Raw genomic sequence first — 6,927 nt, forward strand, 5'->3', positions numbered from 1 at the left:
CAGCCTTAAGTCACCAGAACATCTGATACCCAGAAGCAGGGCAGTCAGACATGGCAAACCTGGGGGACACCACTTGCAGCTGTGCTCTGGGGACCTTGTGTGCTGGGTCCTCTGTACTGCCTGAAATCAGGCAGAGCCTGGCTGCAGAAGACCCGAGTCATCATTCATCTCCATCAAAAGCAGCCCTAGGAGGGCTGAACGGAGATGCTGGCGAGAGTGCTAAAGAGAGATGGATTAGAGAGAAGGCTGAGTGGAAGTGAGATGCCTTATGGTTACTGCACTTCTAGCAAGATCAACAAGGGCTGCCTTTTGAGAAAGGAAATGTGCAAACTGCCACTTCAGGAAGGGGTAGCCTCAGCACTGTGATTAGATGATGGATGAACCAGGCTGTCTTCTGGCTGGGGAGATTGTTGTTTCTTGAGAATTTGGCTACGTTAGTCATTATGGGAGGAAAACCAGAGCAGTACCCAGAAAGAAGCTAGGGCATGCATCCACTGAGTGGGGATGACCATCACCTAGGCAGCACTAAATGCTGAGGACACCGCCACCTTCATCCTACCCCTGCACTCTGAACACGTGAGGTAGCTTGTGAAACTCTCTCTCAATCTTTCTTACTTCCTGGCATTTTCTTACAATATGCTGGAGATCAGCAAGGGTGAGTTGGCTCCCTTACCAGAGCAAGTTAACAAGAGAAGCCTTTTCTGCCACTGCCTCTTTTTGGGATGTTGATTTATGTAAATACTGCAGAGATGAGGAATTAGAAGAGAAGCTGCTTACTCAAATCCTTCTTTCTGGTGGCAAATTTTTCTGTGCTGGCCTTGCCTCAGCAACCCCACCAGCTGGAGGCTGTGAGGAGATAGCACATGCCAAGGCCACGTGGCAGTCAGCAGGATGGCTGGTGTGGCCAGAATTTAGAGGATGAGAGGGAGGAGGTTTGTGCTATTTGCTGAGAATGGAGAGATCAGTTGGAAGAGACTGCCCACAATTTGAGAACCAAATAAAGAAATCTGTTATATTCTAAGAGCAATGAGAAACCACAGAACTTAAAACAGGAAGATGACATCAGATTTTTTTTTTTTAAGGGATAGGTATGGCTGGTCTCTAGGGAATGGCCTGGAGGTGGGGAGGCCAGGAAGAGGTGAGAGATGAAGGTGGCCTGCCCTGGGGAACAGTCACTTGGAACAGAGAGGAGACACTGGTGGGAGATGTTTAGAGCTGAACCAGCAGGATTTGCCGAGGCCCTAAAAGGAGAGGGGTGGGCAGGGGGAAGGAGGCAGCATGGATAACATTCCTGTCAGCTCTGCAGCCAGGCCCTGGGTTTCCTGACGCTTCTGCCCACTTTCAGCACCTGGATAACTTTTGACATAGCCTCTGCCCTCACATTGTCCCTGTATCCAAGTGTGTCCGCTGACACTGGCAGCTCGTAGAGGACGAGGCTTGAGTAGTGTGTGCCCGTTCCCCCTGCGTGGGGCTGGGCACAGAGATGGTGCCAGTGAGGTGAGGGGAGGGCAGGCAACCCTGTTGGCTAAAATCTGTTTGCCGTTTGGTTACACGCGCTCACATGCTCCTGAGTGCGTAATGGTCTGGGTTTGTCTGTTTCTGTGATCAGCTTTGTATGGTCACCTCAAGGCAATGGCCAGCAGTGCCAACCTACCTAAGGACAGAAGTTGAATGAGATAGAATATTTGCTGCCGGGCTAAACAACGAGATGATGCTTACCTCCTCTGGCTCAACACAGCTTATATCTCTGTTAGAGTAGAGTTCCCCTCAAGTCCTGGGATGTTAAATATTTAGTCCCTGAAGGAAAACTAAAAAACCTCAAAAATCTAAATTCACCCTTCTCATTCCTCTACCTGCAGCTGTGATTTATTTGTCTGGACTTCTTGCCCTTCTCTTCCCCATTCTGTATAACCCTCACATTCTGGTGGGGTTATCAAGAGTGAAACAGTCAAGTTTTTTATTCCTCAAATGCATATATTTGCCCAGAGAACAGCAGATCTAAGAGAGATCTCCCCCCTCATCTGCAGGAGTGGATGTGGGGGCTGCGGCCAGCAATAGGGGCTGGGAGAGAGGGAGGGGAGCCAGGCTGGGTTTAGGCATATAAGCCACAGAGGGCGGAGCCTAGGCGCCCCTCCAGCCACAGGAGACGGAAAGTGGACCCACCTGCAGTACAGCACTTCTGGCTTCCCCTTCCTCCTGGCCAGCAGGCACTGGGCAACAGCAAGTGCACTGTCCCTTAAATTTACCCAAGCTAGGAACCCTTCTCCTGGATAGACCAGGACCTCTAACCTTTCTGAAATAGTTTTGCTCACTTGTGTTTAGAGAGGTTTCTAGGGTCTCCAGTTTCCAGACTTAGGCCACTGTCCTTGCATGGGCCACCTCTATCACCTGGGAACATTTAAAGAGGTGGAGAAACTCCAGGGGATGTTAAGGTTCAGAATAAAATATTGAGAGGCTAGCAATGAAAGGATTTGGGCACAGACCCAGAACCTCTCAGCCTCTGTCATAAAGAACATCCCCCGTGCATATGTGTGAGGGTGTGTGTGTGTGGGGGGGGGAGGGGGTGCAAGAGATAGCTTGGGAGATGGAATAAGCTGGGAACCTGGCAGCCCAGAACACTGCAACCATAGAGACCCTCCATGTGACCCATGGGTGTCCAGGGCAGACAGCAGGCAGATGGGGACATGATGTGAATGGGAAAGGTCACTGGGCCGAGGGTCACTCTGGGAGAATCACTTCTGGCCCTCTCTTAAGAGCAAGGCTCAAACTATGGGGAGAAAAACCTAGATTAGCCTCACTGAGCAGTGGGTGTGAGGATAGGGACAGAATGGGGTAGCTTAAGATGAGATACCATGGATCTTACAAGGGCGCCCTTCCGGGTGGAAACAGGACGCAGTGCCCTTCCTTAGCAGCAGCGTTGTGGGGCGTCTCTGCCACCTTATCTCATGGTCCTTTGACTTCACGTACTGCTGAGTCACCTAAGCCTACATTTGGGACCCCATCCTCATCTGTCCTCTGCCCCTTCCCTGCCCACGTGCACGGACCTGCACAGCATGCAGCCAACAGTCTTCGAGTGTTCCTGTGTGCTCAGCTCTCTGCCTCTGCTGCTGCCTGTAACCTGCACCCAGAACACTGCAGGCGCTACCCAGCATCCTGACAATGCTGGGACTCCCCAGGGCCCTGCCCACGCCGGCACCTCCAGAACCTGACCTCACCGGGAAATCCAGTACCCCGAAACTGTGCGAGCTTGCTCCAGCCCTGATGCTGGGCTTCCTGCTCATGGACAGCTGCATAGGTCTGGTGGAGGTGTGGGGCAGCCCATCTCTGGGTTGGGGAGGGCTACTGGTTGCTGAGGAATATAGGGGACTATGTGGCTCCAGAAACCACAATAAATCACATGGGGTCTCATTTACCATAGTAACACAAAAAGTGCCATGACGTGGATGCTGCCGCAGAGGCTGGTGAACTAGCTTGGTGGGTGTCCAGGTGCCACAAGCAGTTCATTACATGTGACCCTGGGCTCACTGGATGCTCTGTGGGCTGTGGAAAGTACGCAGTGAGGTGCTGCCCAAGCCAATCCCTGACCTTTCAGTTCTGGCCTGCCTGTGTCCCATGTCAGACCCAGGGACGGGAGGCCCTGGAGCAGACTGACCTTATCCACCGTATGTATGCCTCTTATTCTGAGCTGGAGCTTGTAGCCTTGGTTAGAGGTAGGTAGGCTGGTGGGATGGTGTTGGGGACTTGATTGAGCTACCCTGGTCCCTGAAAATGATCTCCTGCTTACCTGTCTGCCTCCAGCCCTAAACAGTACCTGAAGTTGGCTTGTCTCATTGGTGTGGAGGGCGCCCATTCATTGGACGGTACCCTATCTTTCTTGCTTACATTCTGCATGTTGGGTGTGCACTACTTGATGCTCACCCACACCTGCAACACATCCTGGTGAACACAGTGCAGACCGTATGGGTCCACTGAGGAAAAGATCTGTCCAAGAACTCACCAGGACCCAGATCACACTTTGCCCCTGAGATCTGATACTGACCCTGGAGTGCGGAGGAGAGTTGGGTTTACAGAGCAAGACTGATTTCCCAGAGGAGTCCTCCTACTGCCAGGCACAGCCCAGCTTGGGTTTCTGCTGTTCCTCTACAAGGTATGGGGATAGAAGGCTCAGTAAGGCCCCTAGCCTCTTTGAGGCCAAATTATAGCACCAGACTGCTGCCAGACCCTCCTGCAGGGCAGACAGCTCAGCTAAAGACATCCTGCTCTTCTGTAACATCAAAAAGCTAATTAGCTTCGGTTAGCTGAGAACTCTGGTTCCATACTCTGCTCCAAATGTATGTACACACTCCACTTATTCCCTACAAATAAATGCACATGCATGTGCACCCTTGATGCCTTCTCCCCAACCTCTCCCTGCAGAATGTGATGAAAAAAATGAACACCTGCACATGATGGTAGATTTGTTCCATGTCTCAGATGCTGTGACACCATGGGCAATGAAAGTGTCATAGACACCTGTGGTCTGCCTGGAGGGGGAGGTGTGTAAGAATGCACAGAGGAATGTTTCTGATGATATTCTGCCCTGGACTCCGAATCTAAAGCAAGAAGTTTGAACCAGGAGCTTTGAACCTGAGCCCCAGCTCCAACTGCACCCCTGCTCTGAAAGCCCCACATTAGGGCCGTCGTCAGATCCAACTTCATCGGTATTGGCGGAAATTATGATGGAGCCAGCCAGTAAGTACTTCTCTGTGGCTTGTCTGAGGTTAACTATGAAGCAGTGTGGCCTTCATATTCTTCATGTTCACCACAGCATGGTCTTTATGGCCTTTAAGCCTTGACCACAGCTTCAGGTCTGCTGGCTCACCCGACATCTCCCTTGCCCAGGGTCTGTTTCCTGGGAACTTCTGTCTTTTTGTGGCCCATTGAACCCCCTTTGGGTTATCAATTTGGCCAAGCCACCAGACAGAGCTCAACTGTCCAACATGTGTACCCACCCACAGTGCCAGTGGACCCACTGCCTCTGAGAAGACTTAGCAAGGTCTGGTACCAGCTGACAATCTTCTCTGCTTGCAGTTGGGTCTGTGCACATAAGGTTTCAACCCAGCTCTTAAAAAGCTTTTCTTCTTTTTATAGAGTGAGGAAAATTTTGCATTCAGTGAAAAGCATGGATCTTAATAGTACAACTCAAATGAGTTTTAATGAATATTTGAGGAGGTTTTGGTTCTGAAAGATGAAGAGCAAGGATGAATCACTTACTGTCTCGCACTCTCTATTACCCATAGATGGCCAGGGCTGTGGTTCAGTGGACCCTGGACACGACACAAAGGGCTGTGGTTCTGAGTCAAGACTAGAGAACAGGTCAGGAGCCCTAACACTGGTTGCCTGGTAGCCATAGTTTCCCTCAGGGGCAGGAATACGTGTCCACATACCCAGTACTGATAAAAGAGTAGCTGAGCTGTGGCAGGAGTGAGGAAGGGAGCCCAGGTGTCTCTGGGGGAAACCTGTTGCGGGTTTTCAGACCATGGAACAGGTATGCTGGGCTGGACAGAACAGTAGCTCAGGAGTCTGAGCAGGTGCCTTGGGAGAGAGAAGCTGTGGTAAATGCTGATCATCCACTGCCGCCTCCAGGTACAAGAGGAAGACAAGAGGCAGAGGCCCTTAGGGGATGAGTTCTCAGGTGAGCAGCTGGGCAGCTCTTGCCCTTCCATCTTCCTGCACCTGCATTAGAGACGGTATTTGGCTCCACACCAGAAACTAACCAAAACTCCTATGCATTGAACACCCAAGTTGTCACCTAGGAAGTCATTCTCAAAATCATCTCTCCACATAGCCCCAAGCTTTATAATTATTGCTGCCTTCCCAGTTGTCATTCTGTGGCTCTGATGACCCAATAAATCCTGCCAGATGTCATTTTGGGAGCTGTGGACACCCCACAAATTTCCTCCCTCATGCAGATACAAGCATTTCTTGGAAATAAACATTTTAGACTAGAACCATGCATGAGTGTCATTCTCTGTAGTGGGTCAGTGCTCAGTGTAGTGCAGGCTCCCAGTGTTGGTAGTTGGTAGGAAACCCTACAGTTCAGCTACCAGTTACTCATAGAAGACCTGTTCATAATGGCCTGAAGAAAGCTAGGTGATCAGGTTCAGCACTGGGAGGGGATAGTGGGTGGTCCTGGCTGTGTGAGGGTGGACCCTATACCTGGTTCCCTCAGAACAACTCACCACAATCCCCATCCTGACCCACTGACCACTATATGGGGATCTTTCAAGGAATTCTAGTTAAGATTCCCAAGTAGGGGACCTGCCTGGATCAAAAATGATCTTTGTTTCTATTTGGACAGAGCCCAGAATGTTATGCCACATAACTGCCTTGAGCCTCCAATGGCTGGAATTCCCTTGCTGGACCCCCAGGGACTTCCTCTCTGAGAGGCACAGGCTACTTAAAGAAATCACCTTATCTTACCCCTAGGCCACTAACAGTAACAGCAACTGCACTAATAATAACCAAAATTAAGAGTTAATACATTAAGAATTATCATTACAGTTAATAATAATAAACATGATAATAACTAATGACTAATAAAATAATAATTAATACCAATAGTCTATGCATATCCCATGATTGAACAATGTCACCCCAGGTATCTATCCAAGAAGAATGCATTCATACATTTCCCCAAAAGCAGATGAAATAATATTTATAGCAATACTGTTTACAGTGACACCAACTGTGCATGCATTTTCAAAGTCAAACTTCAAAAAGCCAAAACAAAAGATTATCTCAAAATCAGTCATATTTTAAAAATCCCATTAACCTGATGAATGAGAGACACTACCACTGTTGAATTCTATACAGTGAAAATGGTCTTCAGAATTAAAGGAAAATAAATACATTTTTCAGTCCTGAAAACAGAATAGTCTTTTCTTT

General features: G+C 49.4%; 1 pseudogene; it reads left to right on the top strand.

Moving 5' to 3' along the window:
- Positions 1–3,159: 3,159 nt before the first annotated feature.
- Positions 3,160–5,880, top strand: LOC136398335 (dipeptidase 2-like; annotated as a pseudogene).
- Positions 5,881–6,927: the final 1,047 nt, after the last annotated feature.

Source organism: Saccopteryx leptura, chromosome 3, assembly GCF_036850995.1.
Source record: "Saccopteryx leptura isolate mSacLep1 chromosome 3, mSacLep1_pri_phased_curated, whole genome shotgun sequence".
Lineage (NCBI taxonomy): Eukaryota > Metazoa > Chordata > Mammalia > Chiroptera > Emballonuridae > Saccopteryx > Saccopteryx leptura.